General features: G+C 39.5%; 1 long non-coding RNA gene across 1 annotated transcript in view; it reads left to right on the plus strand.

Annotated features, from left to right (window-relative positions):
- The window catches only part of LOC134729122 (uncharacterized), a 79908-nt gene that overhangs the window by 48985 nt on the left and 8719 nt on the right, over positions 1–22204 (plus strand). The window contains exon 2 of the long non-coding RNA XR_010109998.1: positions 9284–9402. This is a non-coding gene — a long non-coding RNA (uncharacterized LOC134729122). The remainder of the gene's footprint in view (positions 1–9283; positions 9403–22204) is intronic.

Genomic DNA, 22204 nt, shown 5'->3' on the forward strand with positions numbered 1-22204 from the left:
TGGATTTCCCTAACACCCAATATCGAGTTGTTATTGAAAATGTTAGGACTCAAAAAACATCTGCAGGGCTTGATGGGTCTTAATCATTCAATTTTATGAATTAAGGTATAGCATCGAGGTGGCTGCAGTGGCTGGATGCTGACTTATTTCCAGGAGTTGAGGTGGGGTGGGGTGGACAAAAGATAATTAAGAAGAGGCTTCTAGGAAACTTCATGCTTGGCTAGTCTTGAGTTCAGGAAAAAAAAAATCACAGAGCGTTTTGCTTTTTAAGAGTTATGTAAAGTCTTTTAAAATGCTGCCATTTTTAGCTCTCAATAAAGGAGTGATCCATGTCATCGGCCAACTGTAATTCCTGCCCTTTCACTTTAACTTGGATTAGTTCCTGTTTTTCACTTCTTGAAGGTTCAATGTCAAATATATTTTCTTCTAATGACTCAAACCATAGTAGAGAGTCATTGGGCTGTATGGAACTTTGCCAACTTAAGAAGCAAGGATTTCTTTTTGTTTGAAAAGAAAACTGTGACCTCAAGTGGCTACAATAATATTAATGATAATGAGTAATTAGATTATTGGGCTTACTGGGTGACTGGCAGTCATTTAAATGTTGAATATGTATAAACTCTTTAATCCTAACAATATCACTATGAGTTAGATACTGTTATCATCTGCATATTACAGATTAGGAAATTCAGGCCAATGTATGTGATTAACTTGGTCAATGTCACACAGTTAATAAGTGGCTGAGCTGTGCCTTAAACCCAGTGACCAGATGATGAATAACAATCGTGCGTGATGTGTCAGAGCTGGGCGTATCACCGGGAGTGGGATGCTTTTAGAGAGATAAACTGCCCATATGCAGTTGACATAGATTTCAGGGATTTAGGCAGAAAGCTAATGTTTATGTGGAGTTTGCTTTCTCTCTTTTTTAGGTTGCCATCTCTAAGCTTGTCTGACAAGATTTAAAGGAATAATTTGAGTTCTTATGTCTGCCTAACAGGTTCTTGGTTCTTACATCACATTAGTAAGGATTGGCTCTAACCCAGTGGAGTATAACAGAGGTCTCTGATCACATTTCCTAGAGTGTGATCTGGGTTTCATATAAAGTGCGCTGAGAGGGTGACCTTGACCTGGAATTTGTAGTACCAATATCTTTTTCTCCACTTTATAAAATAAATCCAATTAAATAAGATTAGTATACAAGTAAAACTTTTCACTTGTAAGTTTCCTGCCAAAGAAACAAAGCATCTTTTTCTCAAAGCCTCTTGTCCTGAGATCCAAGTGCCTTTGAAGTGATTGGGGTCAATAAGATCACAGGCACAGGCAACTACAAACAAGTGTGGGGTGTGAGAATAAAAGACGAAATAGAGCTTGGATCCTTCAATATTAAAACCAAAACCAAGACAAAATTTTCAAAATCTATGTGGGAATAGAATACAGAGTATTCCAGAAAAAAAGTGGTGCTAACAAAGAATATAAAGTATTGCCAGAGTATTGGTGAGTGAACCAAGCCTGTTATGCATTCAGCTTGTCGTTATACAAGTAACTCTTGAAACAACGCTCCATAGGAGAAAGTAACACACTGAATCAAGACCAGAAAATGAAGAGGATCACAATATGTTTCTTTTGGGAGCAACCAAGAAAAATGAGTTTATGCATTAGAAGGAACCACTCTTTAGAAACTTAAAGAACAGATAACTTCAATGTTAAAAATAATGTAATTGATAATAGTGCCTTCTAATTGCAAAATTTTTTGACTACAGCTGCAAGTCAGGGGTCTCCCAAACCACTCTAGGGTTCAATAATTTGCTAGGAAGTCTCCCAGGCCTCATCAAACCATGGCTTCAATTTATTATAGCAAAAGAATCAAAAGCAAAATCAGGAAAGGGAAAAAGTACATGAATGAAGTCCAGAGGATACCAAATACAAGCTTCCAAGGGGTCGCTCCTGGTAGAGTCACACAGTCCATGCTTCATTCCCTAGGAAAAAGTCATGACAACACATGTAAAATGTTGCCAGCCAGGGAAACTCGTTAGAGACTCAGTGCCCAGGGTTTTCATTGCAGGCTGATCATGTGGGCCTTTTGCCAAGCACATAACAAGATTCTAGACTTCCACAAAGAAAGCAGATGTTTAGCAGACATCATATTGTTTGTATAATGGTTTAGGCATAGTGGGCCACTCTTGTCAATTAGGGTGGTGGAAATCCTTTTGAAATACAAATGCCTAGTTGCCAAAGGCTGACCTTCACCTTGCAAAAAGGCCTTCATAAAGATAGCCTGCTGTGTTAACTCTTCCATACAAATGGCAAGTAGCATGACAGACTGGGAAACACTGATGTAAAAATAAGCTTAGTAGAAACAATCAAGCAGTGGGATTTCTAAAGTTCACCTTGAGTTTCCTAAGAAGGGACAGACTTGAAGTCAAAGTGACCTTGGATGTGACATGATAAAACTCTGACAATAGTATCCGACTGTCATAGGAATGGCAGATATACTATCACCTCCCCACTTCACTCTTCCCTTCCTATCTTTGCTTTGGGCATGACTGGGCAAGGCACACAAACATGAACTCTTATATTTTAAAATTACGTGAAATATTCTCTTCTGGGATATATTTGCAAATTCTTTGGCCTCTTAGGGTGAAAGTGGCTATTCCAAAGGTAGAGTACTTACTAGACTCCCAGAACATGTAGGCATTTCAAAGTTGCACTGCAAGTGTCCATACAGGGGTTTTTCTTCACAGAGGGTTAGTTGTTAATGTTACACATTCAGACATTGTGACTAAGTTTCTAGGGAGACTGAATGTGGTAGGTCAAATGTGTCATTAAACCTGAACTTATCTAAATTCAACACTTCTGGCCTCATAAACAACCGAATGAGATTTGTTTGTTTTTAAGTCTTCAGAAAGTAATAAATCTATTCTGGAATGGGAATAAAAATGACAGGCCTATAATCAGAGATACTACAGATGAAAAAGACCTTATTAGGCCATTTAGTTTGCAGCTGGGTTCCTCTCAGCATGATTGCCAGGGTTCAAACAGGGCCAGACTCAGTGTTCTAATATATCCCTCAGAAGGCTCTGCTACCATCTAATAAGGCTAGAAATTTCATCTGGAAGGTAATGGTGTCATCTATCTAGGAGCTACTACATGTAACTGATGAGAAAGGGTATACTTTAATGGTAATTGGGAGGAAAATTGCTGGGGCAAGGGCCTCTGGGGAAAGGATTGATGAAGGGCCCTCAGAAAGGAGATGCGATGAGTGCAGAGGGAGTGGGTGGGGCAGCAGCATGGAGTGCAGCCCTGCTCTGCCGAGTGCTAAGCACCAGGGAGTTACAGAGGAAGGTGAAGGAACAGTTTGTACCCTATGTAGCTTATTGTCAAATAGGTTTACCTGGGGAATCAAAATGTAAATTGAAGAACAACATAGGAAATTCTTTCTCCTTCTATCCTCCAAATTGGTGTATCATAAAATCCAATTGTAGATCATGTTTTATTTCTAATGCTGCTCATATACAATCAGTAAGCCACATGTTGTTTTTTTCTCCCCCAAATAGTGACAGAGCAGGAGTATCACCATCTTTGACAAGCCCCACATTCTAAAGTTCACCTTAATAAAAAACCACCTAAATCCAAAGGGCATCGGCCTAATGGCTAAGGTCAGCACAACCATAAACCACAAACAACATCTCCAACCAGAAACATTACAAACTCCTCCCTGACCAGGGACATGCTAGCCCTGAGATAATTCACTTCTGGCCAGGAAGTTGCCAGCCTCGAGACAACCCCACTCCGGCTGGAAAGATGTCTGCCCCAAGATAACCTCCCCTCCCCTCAAAGACATTCCAACCCCACCATAAAACTTCTCCCTCACACAGGAATATTCCAAGCTTGTAATAAGCCCCTCACCCTAAAAGCAATATATACTGTTAGTCTGTAAGAGAAAACGCTCCTTACTGAAATTGGCCAGAAGCCCCTCTCAGGTTTTATCCGAAGAAAACCTGTCTTTGGCTGCCAGGACGTGTTTCATGTTTCTTTTCTCTTTCTTTAACTCTTACAAATAGTAGAAGACTAAATATGAGCTATCCCAATATACTTAAGAAAGTATATTGGACAAGAGTCCAGTCTTTCTGGTGTCTCTTGGTGTGTTTCTGAGATAGGGAGGTAAACTGAGTTAATGTCCATTTTGTGTAGACTAGAAGAGGTATATCCATTCTAATCATCATATCTTGCATCAGCTTAACATTTTTACAGGTACATTAGTTTAATTAGTTTAAGGGAAAGTAACCACACATACCTTATTATATTTCAGATTTATCTTAACACCAAGTCAGGACCTGGGAAGGTAGAAGAGAGGAACCCCAGTGGCTTCCCCATTTTTCCCTTCCTCCCTCCCATCCTACCTCCTTCACTTCCTTAGTTACTTCATCTAACTAATGTTTATTGAAACACTTCTCTGGACCAGGTATTGCAATCAATACTGTGGAAAACAGTATTGTACCAGATAGATAATGTTCCTGCATTTAGAGAACTTTTATTTGCTCTCGTGGGGAATCAAACATATGAGCAAATTATAACATAGTGTAGTAAAGACAAAAGAACAGGGTGCTAAAGGAAGCACATGATGTGGTATCTAACTCAAGAAAATTTTCTCATGGGAAGTGACATATAGGCTGATACCTACTGAATAGGTAGGAGTTAGCCATGTAAAACAGAGGTCAAAATATTGGTCATTGGCAGAGGATATAACATTTGAGAAGGTTCATAAGTCTGAAAGAGCAAGGGTCAGTCAGGCAATTGAAACAAGCCCAGTGTACCTGGAACATACAGCAGAGACAGAGAAAATGACAATAGCGAGATGAGGAGGGGAAAAATGTGTTGAGAGAGAAGGTGGAAGGATGATCAGAAACCAGCTCAAGGTTATGCTTAGTAAGTTGAATTTTACCCAAGTAGCATTAAGGAGCCATTGAAGAGGAATGAGCAAGACAAAGTCATGATAACATCTTTAAAGAAACATCACTAGGACACTCCTGCATAAGACCAGTGATTAGCTCTCTGAAGAAGTTAAATGAATGTGGCTCTTTACTGAGGTTTGGGATTTCAATACAAATAGGAGAATTAAATAAAGGTCGATGATATAAACAGTAAGATCCATATCCTCAATCTCTTTCCTCCACTTGCCTCCCAAAATCATCACAGTGGGGTTTACCCCCATGGTCCCAACCTCCTAGCAGAAAATTCATAGATTTCTTTCTGGAAAGTATCTGCACAAGAGAAAAGCACTATCAATAATAATTTTTAGGGATCTAAAGGGAAACAGCTGAGTCCTTCTTGTGTCACACTACAGTGAGGTCTGCTATGAGATAAACCCCATACCTACAAACAACCTTGCAATTAGATTTTTAGTTCCTCCTTCTTAAAAATGAAGACATAACCAACTATCAGCAGATAGATTTGAGGAGAGCCAGAGTACAAAACAGGCAGAAAAAGAAATAAAAAACTTTTGGAAGAAAGAGAAAGTATGTAAAAGTAGAACACTTTCTTTAAGGAAGTATATTTTTAGAGAAATACATGAAAATTCATCTAAAAAACAAGGATAGACAAATCAACAAAAGAAAGACATTAATGTTACCAGAAAGAGCTTTTAAGCTTACCAAACTTATTACAGAAGATCTAAAAAAGTCTCAATAAAAAGTTTGGAAGATAAAATGAGAAAATGTTTCAGAAAGTAGACTAACAAGAAGAAAAAAATGCAGAGATGAAGAATAGAATAGAAATATTAAAAAAAGCAAAGGGCTAACTTTGAAGGTCCAGCTTGTAAAAGTATATGCTTTAGGACAGAGAAAATGGAAGAAAACTATCACATAAGTAATTCAAGAAGATTTTCGAAAACTGAGGGATATGAAGTTTCCAGATTGAAAGGGCCCCTGAGTGCCATCAAAGTTGATCAAACAAAACCTATTAAAATGTAAATTAATGTGAAATTTCCGAACACTAGGGGCAGAGAGGATTCCAAAACCTTTCCTAGGGAGAAAAGAGGTCATATGCATAAGATCTGGAATTAGAATGGCTTTCAACTTCTCATCGGCAAAAATAAAAGCTGGAGAAAGGAAAAATGTCTTTAACATTCTGTGATGCCCAAAATATAATTTTATACACAGACAAAATAGAAATCAAATGTGAGGCTGGAATACAGCATCTGAGGTAGGGAAGATCTCAGAAGTTTTATTTCCTATGCATCTTTTTTTTTTTTTTTTCAGGCAATGAGTGGAATAAGCAAGCAGGTGTCTTAGTTCATTTGTGTTGCTATAAATAAATACCCGGCTGAGTAATTTGTATAGAAAAGAGGTTTATTTGGTTCACTATCTCACAGGCTGTACAAGAAGCATGGCACAAGAATCTGCTTCTGAAGAGGGCTTCAGGAAGCTTCCACTCATGGTGGAAAAGGAAGGAGAGCAGGTATCACAGCGCAAGAAAGAAGAAAGTAAGAGACAGAGGAGGGAGGTTCCTGGCTCTATTTAACTATCAGTTCTCGTGTGGACTAATAGAGCAAATACTCATTACTTTGAGGACAGCACCAAAACATTCATGAAGGATCTGTCCCCATGACCAAAAAACTTTGCACCAGACACACCTCCAACACCAGGGATCACATTTTAACATGAGATTTGGAGAGGACAAATATCTAAACAGTATCACCATGCAAGGTAACACTCACAAGTTTTAGAGATTAGGACCTGGAAATCTTTTGGGCCATTATTTGGCCTACCACAGCCATGCTGACCTTCTGGACTCTGGTGGGAAAGGGAGCTATTGGTACATGAGCATGGATGAGTACCCCTGTGGCTAATGACGAAAGTAGAGAGACTCACTGCCTGAGGGCCAGAGAAGACCTTGAGAGTGACAGTGATCATACCTGTCGCCCTGAATGCCCCATCTGGACATGTTCACACTTTTGAGAAGGGAAGAGGACAGGGCCCAGTAATATCTGGTTACAGTATGGGTTCCTGTCTACCCCAGGACAGCATCCTTATTTTCCTCAAGCTATCAAAAAATATATATATGTATATGTCCTGGTTTCCTTCAGGGAGTGAATGCTTCTCAGAGCCACCTACTTGTTCCTTCCAGGGATATCTCACCTCCATCCTTAGCCTCTGGCACGCTGGTTTCTGCTGTTCAGTTTTTCACACAAAGAAGTTTTCTTTTTGTTGTTGTTGAAATGGAGTTTCGTTCCTGTTGTCCATCCAGGCTGGAGTGCAGTGGTGCAATCTCGGTTCACTACAACCTCTGCCTCCCGGGTTCAAGCGATTCTCCCGCCTTAGCCTCCTGAGTAGCTGGGGTTACAGGCGAGCACCACCACACCTGGCTAATTTTTTTATATTTTTAGTAGAGATGGGGTTTCACTGTGTTGACCACGCTGGTTTTGAACACCTGACCTCAAGTGATCCACCCGCCTTGGCCTCCCAAAGTGCTAGAATTACACATGTGAGCCAACGCACCCAGCCAGTTTTCTGAATACCAAGAATGTTTTAATATTTGGGTCAGCTGGTTGCACAAAAACTCTGTTGTGTGTCCATGTCAGCTGTGAAAAACTGTATCTTCTCCTGTCCCCTATCACTCTATTTCTTTTCTGTATTCTTGATTTCATATCCCCATACAATGCATCTTTAAATTTTTATCCTGATGTCCCATGTTCTCCCCATTTCCTCTCCAAAATAGTTCACTGGTTTATCAGCATCCTGTGGGGGGTGTTTTCTGTCTTTGTTTTTGAGTATGGAGGAGCTCCTGACACTTGCTACCCTGAGGCTTTGCATCCGGGGATTCACACAATTTGCCTCTTCAAGTTTTTCCTGCCCTGTAGGCAAGTGTGAACATGAAAATATATGCATGAAAATATATACATTCAGCATTTATTAAACAAATGTTTATTAAATATCACCATAGGCCTGGCATTTTACCAGTCCTAAGGGAACAGAGATGGACGAGGCATGAAGGAGTTGCTAATCCAAAAATAAAATAGCTAGCATTTATTGAGCATTTACTAGGTGACAGGTAATGTGCACTTTATAAATGTATTTTATTTAATCCTCACAATGACTCCTGGAAGTAGATATTTTTATCCCTATTTATATATGAGAAAGGAAAGTGCAAAAAGTATGAATAACTTGCTGAGTTCACATACCTTGAAGGGTGGGATCTTTGGGACTACAGTCTATGCAAATCTGAATTAGAGTCCTTGAAACAAATCAGAGTTCAAATCTGCACTCAGAATGCATGAGAATCAGGGTGTGTTTTTCCTGCTCTTATTGCATATTCCATGTTCCATTGCTTCCCTGGAAATGTAAGGGAGTTCTTAGAAAGTAGGACATAGAGAAGCCGTTACTCTCACATGCATTGCTTTAAAGCGTCAAAATTGCTGCATTTCTTTTGGAAAGCAGTCTGGCAGTGTATAACTAGATACTTTAAAACTTTAAACCGAATTATAGCCCTTCTGGGAATCTACTCTGAAGAAAGAACCAAAGTCATAGAAAAAGCTTTAGGCTTGAGGATGATCTTTGCAATGTTATAAAGAGAGGTAGAAAATGTACTTACTCTGTGTTGAGATATGCAAACGAAATGTAACTTCCCTTTTCTTTTTTCCTGTAACTTACCTAATCTTCCCCTTGAGTGCTTATCCTGCCATTCCCCACTCTCTCTCTGCCTTGTGGGGAAAGGAGAAATCTAAGTGTGTTCTCATCTGGTTAGGTTAGCTCAGTCTCTTGGGATAATTCTCAGTTTTTCATATTCTTGCCCCTCCCCGTGGTCCTCACCAAAATGGTATCTGGGTGTGTAGGGCAGGGTATGAATGTCCCCTCATGGCCATCAGATGACCTCAGAAGCACATGAACAGGTCTTTGCTCTATCCTCTGCCTTCCTGGCCACTGTGGTAATGACCCTTTTCCCTGAACATTCATCCGATGCTGAAGTTTGGGGGTGATGAATCCATGGGGGCTCTTTTGGCACAGCCAGGGCCTGGTGGCTGACTCAGTCCCAGTCCCACCTCAGTGCAGGCTGGAGCATCTGAGTCTGAGGTCTGGTGGCGACCCTCACCCCTCATTCATCCTTGGTGTGGGTAGCTTGTTCTGCAGCCCTTAGCTTCAGGGTCACTCAGTCTTGTCTGAGAGTCAGCCTCTAGGAGCTGACTACTCAGTCCCAACCTTTCCTCAGCTGGGCATGCAGGAACATCTGCCCTTTACTGTACACACGGAAGTGCTAACCTAGACTATCTCTCTCCCTGATGTCCCAGCAATCCTGTGTTGTGACCCTGTGACCAGTGAAGCATCATTCGGAGTCCTGATGGGAAGCCAGGCCAGAGTCCCTCCTGCTTTCCAGCTTTTTCTTCTAAAATGAACCCCATTTAGTGAGGTGAGATTATGGATGATATTTTTTCTTGCCAGTTTTTATATGTTGTTAGGTATGATCATAATGCTTTTTATAAATCATAAGAAGAGGATGCTTTTTAAACTATGGTCTCTGGAAGAAGCTGGTTTGCACCCTAATTAAAGGGGGGCTCTAATACTGTGTTTGAGTACAAGCAGTCAAGCAGCATAGGACTGACTCTTAAAACATGTAGATGAGGCCACGCTGGGCAGGACAATCATTGTAGGTGGGTAATGGAGACAGGCCCCAGTGTCACACTGTGGTCTTCTCCTCCACACTACCTCCATCCCTCCTTTTCCATACTTTCTTGGAGATAGACTCACTGTCCCTGCAGTCAAATTAGAAAGTGAAGGACATGTATGAATGTGAAGCCCTCAGGGTTCGCCCTCTAATGGACTCTGCTGCCTTGGCCTGGAGAACTTGCTTTGTAGAGAGCAGACTCTTCAACATTTTCAGAAAGGGAGTCATTTGATTGAGAAAGGATGCAGAGCACAGTGACATTTGGCAAGGGAAAGGCTAATTTAGGATTTGGTCAGCAAGGTGAGCAGTTTCTTCTGAAGAGGAGTTCTCAGGAAGACCTTGGCCCCACATTCAGCCTCTCCTGGGTCTGCTGTATAACGGGGTTAGGTAGATATTTATATTTACCTCCTCATCTCTTATTTAATAGGTGCCTCATTTAAGTCCTCCAATGCTTGTTCACAGTTTTCATCATTTCTTGAATTTAATTCAATGACAGCATTGCAAAACCTTTCAGCAAGAAACTGCTATAATATGTTTTGCAGACATCAGAAATACCCCGAGGAGAAAGTTAATAGGAGAGAACATAATAAGCCTTTTTACGAAGAATAAAATGTGGGATATATTTTATCTTAACAGTTTTCAACAAAGCCCCTGGAGGTTGTTTTTATGTGGGTAGAAGTTTTTCATTAAAGTAGGAGTCTTTTTTTTTTTAATTTGAAACTTTTTTTGTCTTAAATATTTCTGTCCCCAAGGGAAATCTCAGGACAAGCCCCCTCATCTCCAGAGGTCTCCGAATTATTGGTTAATATTGGTTGTAGACACATCAGAACAAGCATTACACAAGGCTTCTTTTTCTTTTCCATAAGTATTTTCTTTTAGGGAAGAGGTTCTTTTAGGTAAATTTGTCTTCTTAATAAGACAAAGAAAGGGGCAAAAATCATGTTAAGTGATCTTCGGCATTCCTTTCTATCGTCACAGGTAAAACAAATCAGAATCTGATTCATGGGGTGGTGTGTGTGTTTGTGTGTGTGTGTGTGTGTGTGTGTTAGATGTGTTCACCGGCATAAATCAGATCACGGTGGAAGCTCAGCATAATTGTCAACACTAAGGTGCACTTATTGGGAGGGTGGGGTCACTGTTTTCACAAAGTCCTTAAGCCCCACTTTACAGTCAAAGCAGCATCCATAAATTCTCTCACCATTTCTCTTATAGTATCTTTAATTCTTTCACTTTTGATTCAAATGGCACACAATTCAAGTTTACTTATTAATTTTTGGTCTTAAAAATTATCCTCAGTTGATGCCATCAAGTAAAAATTCTTGAATTTGAGAACTTAAACATGTCTGGTATGTAAAATCCAGCAGCGAGGCTGCTTATTCTTTACAGTCCCTTGATTATAATTGTAATTAGTTTGGAGACAGAGGGCTCTGGGGTCAAATCTCTCATTAACTGGGATTTTTAGGTTTTTCTTTTTTTACAGGTTGGTTTTGAGCATTTCTTAATATCATGTTTTAAGAAAAGTGGAAGAAAATTTTGAGAGAAAAAGTGCTGAGCCAATTTCAAACAGCAAGAATGATCTGTATCAATTAGGCAATGAGCTTGAATTTGCATTCCATGCAGTGCACACTAACCTCTTGCATATATGGTATTTTGTATTTGGGGTAGATATGAGTTGACTGGCTTATAAAGTTCCAAGCAGCTTTATTACAAATAAGAATTAAAATATCAATTGATACTTGGTATGATTTGACTTTGTGTCCCCACCCAAATCTTACCTTGAATTGTAATCCCCAGGTGTTGAGGGAAGAACCTGGTGGCAGATGATTGAATCATGGGGGCAGTTTCCTCCATGCTGTTCTGGTGATAGAGAGTGAGTTCTCATGAGATCTGATGGTTTTATAAGCACTTGGCAAGTTCTTCCTTCACTCACCTTGCTCTCCTGACTCCTTGTGAAGAAGATGCCTGCTTCCCCTCCCCCTTCTGCCAATATTGTAATTTTCCTGAGATTTCTCCAGCCATGCAGAATCGTGAGTCAATTAAACCTCTTTCCTTTATAAATTACCCAGTCTTGGGTATTTCCTTATAGCAGTGTGAGAGTGGACTAATACAACACTCAAGACAAGAAATAAGTATTTGAGGTGAGGGATATTTTAGTTAATTTAATCAATCCATACATACATCATAACATCACTTTGCACCCTGTAAATATATACAATGATAATGTCAATTTATAATAAAATACAAAAAGTTCCAAGTCAATTACATTCTCTACTATATAATCATAGATACAAAAAGCAACACCTACCTCAACCTGAAGTCAAAAGAAAAATTTACTAAGATTACACCACAGAGCACCCTACCACTTTATCACATGTCATGCAGTTGAAAGTGGATTCTTCTCCTACTGGCTCCTGTGTTAAGACTGTGTGTGTATGAGTGCCTGTGAGCTTGGTATTAACTAACTGGTCTGACTGTCCGTCTTGTGGTTTGAACGCCGAGAAGTATTACAAATGCTAGAAGAGGCAGTCTCTCTATTTGCTTATAAATGCTTAGGTAATACAGAGCCCTGCCCTAATGATGGGGCAATGTCTTGATATTTTGGTCTTTAGCTCCACATAGAGGGGAAGAGTTCACAACGACCCATAGCAAAGCTATTTTATTTCATTTTTAAATTGAATTTATTTTAATTAATTTATTTTTATTTCAATAGCTTTAAAGGGTACAAGTGGTTTTTGGTTACATGGATGAATTGCACAGTGCTGGAGTCTCGGCTTTTAGTGTAATCTGTCACCCGAATAGTATATATTGTAACCGATAGGTAGTTTTTCATCCCTCAGCCCCTTTTCCCCCTTCTGAGTCTCCAGTGTTTATTATGCAATGCTGTTTGCCCCTGTATAGCCATAGCTTAGCTTCCTCTTACAAGTGAGAACACACAGTATTTGGTTTTCCATTCCTGAGTTACTTAACTTAGGATAATAGCCTCCAGTTCCATCTAAGTTGCTGTAAAAGATATTATTTCATTATTTCTTAGTGGCTGAGTAGAATGACCAAAAAATATTTTGACTAAGACCCCAAAAGCATAGCAAAAGAAATAACCAGCAGAGTGTACAGACAATTTACAGAATGGGAACAAGTATTCACAAACTTTGCATCTGACAAAGGACTAATATTAAGAACCTACAAGGAATTCAGACAAATCAGCAAAAAATAAAAAACCCAAATAATCCCATTAAAAATGGGCAAACAATATAAATAGCTATGCTGAAGTGTGACAGGAGCCCCCTAAAGGGCTATCTTTAGTTCTTGTGTAGCCACTATAAGAACTTCACTCCAATGCATTGTTTCCCACCAAAAATCAAGAGAATGGAGCTCCAGGGATGTCCCTTGAGAAGCCACATGAGAATCTGGAAGCAAGGGCTAGGAAGAACGGTTCTGGCTGGTGTGACAATACCACTCCCAGGGAAGCAGCTGGGAAAATCACAGAGACGCCAGTTTAGCCACAGGGCTATACCTCAGGGAGTGACTCCATGTAATGGCCAAGAACCATTATGTGCCACCCTGATCACCAAAGTAAAAAGAACAAAAAAACAAAAAGCTATCCAAAAACTTCTGTCTCCTCTCATTAAACTTGAGCCATGGCTATATTGAAGTATTTTGGCAGGAAGATGGGTAGCCAAGAAGGAAACAGGAGAAAATACATACTTAAATCACTATGGATTTTTTTTAAATTTTTGTGGGTACATAGTAGGTGTATATATTCATGGGGTACATGAGATGTTTTGATACAGGCAAGCAATATGGAATAATCTCATTATGGATTTTGAGCTGTGAGTAGTAGAATCCCAAAATTCATATCTAATTTGGTTTAAAAATGCTGGAGGATTCCAATCAGTATACACACATGCACACGCACACACACACACACGCATGTACACACACAGACACACACACATAAACACACATATATCCAAAGTATAATCTATTTTTGTTTTTGATTTAATTTATAGAGATTTTCTGCCTGGAATCAATTTTGCAAGTTCAGATTTAGCTTAGAATAAAAAAAAACACATCCGTCAGTTTAGGAGATGAAGGAGTGATAGAAAAATATTTTCTGAAGAAGCATTTTCATAAAGTTAGAAATTACTTTTAGAATTCTATTAAAGTTGGGCTTGGAGAATTCATCTCTCACCATATGGCCTTGTGTCATAAAGCAGATCAGTGGCTGGGGTGCCTGTTATGGGTGTGAGTATGTTCAGGAGTGATTGAAGCCAAATCTGTAGCTGAGCTGTGTCAGTAAACGACTTGAAAACTGAATGTGATACTTGAGTAGATTTTTTTCTAGTTTAAAATTTAGTCTGTCTTTTTTACCTTCGTAATATTTTATTCAACAAATTGCTAAGCTCTGATCGTACTTGGAGATGTGACTACCAATCAGTTTAAAGAAAGTCTCAAGGAAAGAATGGGGGTTACTTTAAAAATTAAAAATTTCATCTTAGGCGGTTGGATAGGTCAGATGGACTTACAGAGGTTTAAACTGCCCTGTGATCATACCTCCCCCTCAAAATGGGAAACAATTTTTATTTCTTATTCCATTTGCACTCTCTGTTCTTTGCCCACCTCCAAAAGCAGAATAACCAACCACCTATTGAATTGTTTGTTTGTAACTGCTTTGACCCATTTAGTCAAATCATAGAACTGTTCTAAGTTTCAGAATTGAATGTTGAAGTATTGACTTTTCTGTTCACATATTTAGAATTTTAGGTCCCAAAATGATAGGGTAGACTTACCCTGTAGTAATTTATTTGTGTTAGTGTTAAAGATGAAACATTGTAACTGACTCTTTTTTTTTTTTTTTTTTGAGATGGAATCTCACTCTGACATCCAGGCTGGGGTGCAGTGGTGCAGTCTTGGCTCACTGCAACCTCTGCCTGCTGGGTTCAAGACGTTCTCCTGCCTCAGCCTCCCGAGTAGCTTGGACTATAGGCACCTGCCATCACGCCTGGCTAATATTTGTATTTTTAGTAGAGATGGGGTTTCACCACGTTGGCCAGGCTGGTCTTGAACTCCTGACCTCAAATCATCCACCTGCCTCAGCCTCCCAAAGTGCTGCGATTACAGGCATGAGCCACCGTGCCCAACCTGTGTAACTGACTCTTAAAGTATTAAAGAAATATTATAGAAGTAAAAAAGAACTCACACAAAAAGGGCTTAATGTGAGGGAGGCTTATTTCTGTTTACAGTGTATTTATCACCTTCCTTCCATCTCCTTCTCCAAAAAAAAAAAAAAAAAAAATGCAGTTTGAAATTCATGGAAGCAGAGTCAGCAAGTCATAAGATTTTTGAGTTAAGGTAAGAAAGATGGTTGGAGAAAATGAATGCATAATTTCTCAGTGAATAAAGTTGTAGCTCTCATATATTAAATAGGTAAGTTTATACACATATATAGAAAATGGCTAAAATATTTAAAAATCATGTTTTACTAATCTGTTTTAAGTTACACCATGTTCAGAGTTCTATGTAAGGTAGGGTTTTATTTTTCTTTTTAGGATAGTTGGTATAATAATAGTAAGAACTGTCCCATATGTTAGTGAATTACATATGCACATCTTGAAACTAAAATTTGTGGACACTGGAAAGCATCATTGTGACATAGACTAGGCATCTTAGTAATATATAAAAATGAATGTAAATGGAGGTTAAAATTACATTACTGTGAAACTCATCTTTGAACTCCAAGTTAAGCTTTAGAAATATGTATTAGTGGGTAACTGTTAAGAGCGTTGAATATACTACACATTCCTGTACAAGCCAGAATTATTTCTTTGTGACTTATTATTCAACTTGGTAATTGCTTTTGATTTGCTGTGTTTTGTAACATGGTAGAATATATTTACTCTATTTGAAACTATTCATTCATATGAACTATTTTTTAAAATTATCTACTAGATGTAATATACAATAAAACTACCTGTGCTGAAACTTGGGGAAAGTTTAGGTCCTTTTATTATTTTATTTTATTTTATTTTTTAAATTATACTTTAAGATCTAGGGTACATGTGCACAACATGCAGGTTTGTTACATATGTATACAAGTGCTGTGTTGGTTTGCTGCACCCATTAACTCATTATTTACATTAGGTATTTCTCCTGATGCTATCCCTCCCCCATCCCCCCACCCCATGACAGGCCCCGGTGTGTGATGTTCCCCGCCCTGTGTCCAAGTGTTATCATTGTTCAATTCCTACCTATGAGTGAGAACATGCGGTGTTTGGTTTTCTGTCCTTGCGACAGTTTGCTCAGAATGATGGTTTTCAGCTTCATCCATGTAGCTACAAAGGACATGAACTCATCTTTTTTATGGCTGCATAGTATTCCATGGCACATATGTGCCACATCAGGACATAGGCATGGGCAAGGATTTCATGACTAAAACACCAAAAGCAACGGCAACAAAAGCCAAAATTGACAAATGGGATCTAATTAAACTAAAGAGCTTCTGCACAGCAAAATAAACTACCATCAGAGTGAATAGGCAACCTATAGAATGGGAGAAAATTTTTGCAATCTACCCATCTGACAAAGGGCTAATATCCAGAATCTATAAAGAACTTAAAAAAATTTACAAGAAGAAATCAACCCCATCAAAAAGTGGGCAAAGGATGCAAACAGACACTTTTCAAAAGAAGACATTTATGCGGCCAACAGACACATGAAAAATACTCGTCATCACTGGTCATCAGGGAAATGCAAATCAAAACCACAATGAGATACCATCTCACACCAGTTAGAATGGTGATCATTAAAAAGTCAGGAAACAGGTGCTGGAGAGGATGTGGAAAAATAGGAACACTTTTACACTGTTGGTGGGAGTGTAAACTAGTTCAACCATTGTGGAAGACAGTGTGACAATTCCTCAAGGATCTAGAACTAGAAATACCATTTGACCCAGCCATCCCATTACTGGGTATATACCCAAAGGATTATAAATCATGCTACTATAAAGACACATGCACACATATGTTTATTGTGGCACTATTCACAATAGCAAAGACTTGGAACCAACCCAAATGTCCATTAATGATAGACTGGATTAAGAAGTTTAGGTCCTTTTTAAAGAAAGTATTAATAATCATTGACTACATTTATGATAAAAGTGCTTGCTTGGTTTACTTAGATAATGCAGTTGGTAGAAATGATAAATACTTAAAGTATTAACACCTTGTGAATGCATTGGATTTAATAAAATAAACATTTTGTAATAATCACTTGGTAAGAATTATAAACTTAATTTTTGCACTAAACTAAAATGAAACTTTTTTTTTAAACAATGTGTCATAGATGTAGGCTTGCATTATTTGTATGTTTGTGTAGGTTAGTCCATCAATTTCTAAAAATCTAAAGTTTCTAATTAAAACACAAGGAAAGAATCTTCTTTTTGAAGAAAGTAACTGTAGTTTTGCCTTTTTTTTTTTTTACAATAGCCACACATAAAATAAAATACTTAGAAATATATTTAACCAAGGAGGTGAAAGATCTCTATAAGGAGAACTACAAAACACTTATGAAAGAAAATGTAGATGATACAAACAAATGAAAAAACATCCCATGATTATGAATTGGAAGAATCAATGTCATTAAAATGACCCTGTTGCCCAAAGCAATCTACAGATTCAACCCAGTTCCTACCAAATTAACAACATCATTTTCAACAGAATTAGGAAAAAAATCCTAAAGTTTATATTGAAAAAAATGAAGTGCAAATAATCAAAGCAATACTAAGCAAAAAGAACAAATCTGTAGGCATCACATTACCTGGATTCAAATTGTACCACAAGGCTATAATAACTAAAACAGCATAGCACTGGTAGAAAAGTAGACATATAGATTAATGGAACAGAATACAGAACCCAGAAGTAAAGCCACATGACTACAGTCAACCAATCTGAAACTAAATTGACAAAAATAAACAACTAGAAAAGGACACTGTATTTAATAAACGGTTGTAGGGGTGGGTTGCCCCTACACACCTGTGGGTGTTTCTCGTAAGGTGGAACGAGAGACTTGGGAAAGAAAAAGACACAGAGACAAAGTATAGAGAAAGAAATAAGGGGACCCGGGGAACCAGCGTTCAGCATATGGAGGATCCCCTATGGAGGATCCCCTATGGAGGATCCCGCCAGCCTCTGAGTTCCCTTAGTATTTATTGATCATTTGTGGGTGTTTCTCCAAGAGAGGGATGTGTCAGGGTCACAAGACAATTGTGGGGAGAGGGTCAGCAGACAAACACGTGAACAAAGGTCTTTGCATCATAGACAATGTAAAGGATTAAGTGTTGTGCTTTTAGATGTGCATACACATAAACATCTCAATGCTTTACAAAGCAGTATGGCTGCCCACAGGTCCCACTTCCAGCCCTAAGGCAGTTTTTCCCTATATCAGTAGATGGAGCATACAATCGGGTTTTATACCGAGACATTCCATTGCCCAGGGACAGGCAGGAGACAGATGCCTTCCTCTTGTCTCAACTGCAAGAGGCATTCCTTCCTCTTTTACTAATCCTCCTCAGCACAGACCCTTTACGGGTGTCGGGCTGGGGGATGGTCAGGTCTTTCCCTTCCCACGAGGCCATATTTCAGACTATCACATGGGGAGAAACCTTGGACAATACCTGGCTTTCCTAGGCAGAGGTCCCTGCGGCCTTCCGCAGTTTTTGTGTCCCTGGGTACTTGAGATTAGGGAGTGGTGATGACTCTTAAGGAGCATGCTGCCTTCAAGCATCTGTTTAACAAAGCACATCTTGCACCGCCCTTCATCCATTTAACTCTGAGTTGACACAGCACACGTTTCAGAGAGCACGGGGTTGGGGGTAAGGTTATAGATTAACAGAATCTCAAGGCAGAAGAATTTTTCTTAGTACAGAACAAAATGGAGTCTCCTATGTCTACTTCTTTCTACATAGACACAGTAACAATCTGATCTCTCTTGCTTTTCCCCACAAACGGTGCTGGAAAAATTGGCAGACCATATGCAGAAGAGTGAAACTGGATCCCCTGGCTCCCACCATATACAAAAATTAACTCAAGATGGATTAAAGACTTAAAGGTAAGACCTGAAACTATACAAATCCTAGGAAAAGCTTTTCGGGACATTGGCATAGGCAAAGAATTTATGGCAAAGACCCCCAAAACAAAACAAAAAATAGACAAAAAAGCTCTGCACAGCAAAATAAATAATCAACAGAGTAAACAGACAACCTAAAGAATGGGAGAAAATATTTGCAAAGTATGCTTCCAACAAAGGACTAATATCCACCATCTACAAGAAACTCAAACAACTCAACAAAAAACAACAAACAGCCCTATTATAGGCCGGGCAAATGACATGAACAGACATTTCTCAGAAGAAGAAATACAAGAAGCCAACAAACCTATGAAAAATGCTCAACATCACTAATCATCAAAGAAATGCAAATTAAAACCATAATGAGGTATCATTTTATACCAGTCAGAATGGCTATTATTAAAAAGTCAAAAGACCGAGCACAGTGGCTCACGCCTATAATCCCTGCACTTTGGGAGGCCAAGGTGGGCGGATCACGAGGTCAGGAGATTGAGACCATCCTGGCTAATACGGTGAAACCCCGTCTCTACTAGAAATACAAAAAATTAGCTGGGCGTGGTGGCAGGCGCCTGTAGTCCCAGCTACTCAGGAGGCTGAGGCAGGAGAATGGCATGAACCCGGGAGGCGGAGCTTGCAGCGAGCTGAGATCACGGCACTGCACTCCAGCCTGGGTGACAGAGCAAGACTCTGTCTCAAAAAAAAAAAAAAAGAAATACAAAAAGTCAAAACACAACAAGTGTTGAAATGGATGTGGAGAAAAGGGAACACTTATACACTGTCGGTGACAATGTAAATTAGTTCAACCTCTGTAGAAAACAGTATAGAGATTTCTCAAAGAGCTAAAAATAGAACTACTATTCAATCCAGCAATTCCACTACTAGGTGTATACCCAAAGAAAAATAAATCATTATATAAACAAGACATTTGCACTTGCATATTTATTGCAGCACAATTCACAAGAGCAAAATCATGGAACCAACCTAAGTGTCCATCAATGGTTGATTGAACAAAGAAAATACTATGCAGCCACAAGAAAGATATTCTTTGCAGCAACATTGATGGAACTGGAGGCCATTATACTAAGCGAAATAACACAGAAACAGAAAACCAAATACTGCATGTTCTTGCTTATAAGTGGGAGCTAAACAATAGGTACACATGGCCATAAAGATGAAAATAATAGACACTGGAGACTTCAAAAGGGGGTATAGGGGCTCCAAAAAATGACCTACTACTAGGTAGTCTTCACTATTTGGGTGGTGGATAAACTAGAATCCCAATCCTGATCATTACACTGTATACTCATGTAACAAACATGCACATGTACCCCAGAGTCTAAAAAAAAATAAAATAAATTAAAAAAATATATCCATATTAAAAAGGAGATGACAGAGCCAAAATAAAAGAATTATGGGCTGACAGGACAACTGGATTAAATTAAGCTTCAGTTTCATTAAAAAGGGCTAACTTGAATATAAATCTTTTGACTCCAGCTCTTTAGAGGATCTAAACTGGCCTTGATGGACAGTGGAAGAAATCACAACATGGAATTCCTTGAATAAAAATTTATTGACTTTAAATAGTTTTGTCCAATGTTACATATACACAATTAAAAAAACCTCTTTACACTGTTAAAATATATTAAAAATTTAAAAATTTTAAAAATAAAATAAAAATAAAAAAAGAGGCATCAAGCCATGGGACCACAGGGACCAAGAGGTAAGCTATAAAAAGTCCACTTCTACACTGAAGCATCCCCTACAGGATCCTGTTCAGAGACACAGAAGGAGACAATGCTGCTGCTCAGTGCTTTCTGTCATTTTATGCTCTCTGCTACCTGCCCAAGTTCTAGTCCAACCTGCTTTGTCACCCGCTGCCTTCCTATGGTACGGCCTTCTCTAGTTTTCACTGTTCTCCGTGGTCAAATGGACATATCTCTAATCACACATATTCATTGTGTGGAATGTGTGCAGTGGTGGAAATGATATGAAAGGGCTATGAACACTGTAGTAGGGAAAGGAGGCTGGGGCACTGATTTTTTCCCATTTTCCCAATTCCTGCTTCAGAACCACTCTCCTAGGCCCCAGCTCCCTAACTCTATCTTAGCCCTTTGATCCACCTTTGCTTACAGTGGGGCAAAACTACATGGTATTCCAAGAACAGGGACTAATATTACAGCTCCCTTCCTTCTGTCTTCTATTTTCCATGATCACCCTTAAACCTGGAAACTGGGACCATTTCCCTGATTGGTAGGGTCTCCTCACTAGACCAAAAGGGAGAGGAATATATGTTTCGCAGTGGGCATTCAGTCAGGGAGTATTCCGAGGACTGGATGTGAGATACAAGTTGGAGTTGGTCTGAGCATATCCCAGTTACTCGTTGTGACTCATTTGAACAAGTAAGTACAGCTCTCATTTGAAAAAATGACAAGAAAGCTACCTTGAATTTATCCCTCTCAACCCCAGCCTTCACCTTTTTCTGCTTCTTTATGCTCTTGTCCTCCAGCCCTCTTTTCTCCAGTCTTTCCTCAGTTTTCAGACCTGTATCCTATTCTCCTGTTTCATCCAACTTTTTTGGTTTCCTGCTCTATCTGTTACCCTGTCTGACTGACATCATCTCTGCCCACTATGCTACCTTAAGGATCCCTCTACCCAGCTCTTCTTCTGTTAGTTTTAAACCATGCATTTGCCACTGCTATGTGCATCAGTGTCCCAGTTTCCATTATGCCTTTCTCCCTCTACTGCTCCTCCTAGCCCTTGTTTCTAGACCCCTGTACTCTAGTCCCCACTCCTAATCCAGCCACTTGCAACCAGACTATGATTCACAAATCTCATCCTGGAGAGTTGGTTTCCTTCCTCTTGGGATGGTTCTTGGGTAGTTCAGAATTACCAGGACTGTGGATTCCCAGCAGCCTGACCTTGTGTACATAGGGAATGCAAGACGATGGCACACCAGTATTCAGCCTCATCTGTTCCTTTCACCTCCTGCCTGATCAGCCAGCCTGCATGAGACTCTACATTTGTAAATGGTTTCTCCATGGAACTTGGTCTGTAATCACAGGGCAATCTGCAGGACCAGTGACATAGAAGGTAGAGGAGAATAAGGAGTGAAAAGCATCTAACCTATTCTCGAGGAGGGAAATGATTGGCTAAAATGAGTTCCAGTCATATGTTCATTACCTCCTGAGTCTGCCCCTTGACAATGAGCCCTTTCCTGGTGGTATCCAGAGGTGGTTCTAGTAACCAGGCTAGGTTCTGAGAAGTGAGGGCAGGGCCGTACTACAGGGGCACTGTTGCCTGGAAGACAGCATGCAACTCTGTCGCCTGAAGACAGCAGAAGGCTGGGGACCAGGACATCAGAGATGGGGCTGAGAGACCACCAGAATGGACTAAGCAGCACCAAGGCCATGGCAGGACACCCAAGGAA

The sequence above is a fragment of the Pan paniscus genome, chromosome 1, assembly GCF_029289425.2.
Source record: "Pan paniscus chromosome 1, NHGRI_mPanPan1-v2.0_pri, whole genome shotgun sequence".
NCBI lineage: Eukaryota > Metazoa > Chordata > Mammalia > Primates > Hominidae > Pan > Pan paniscus.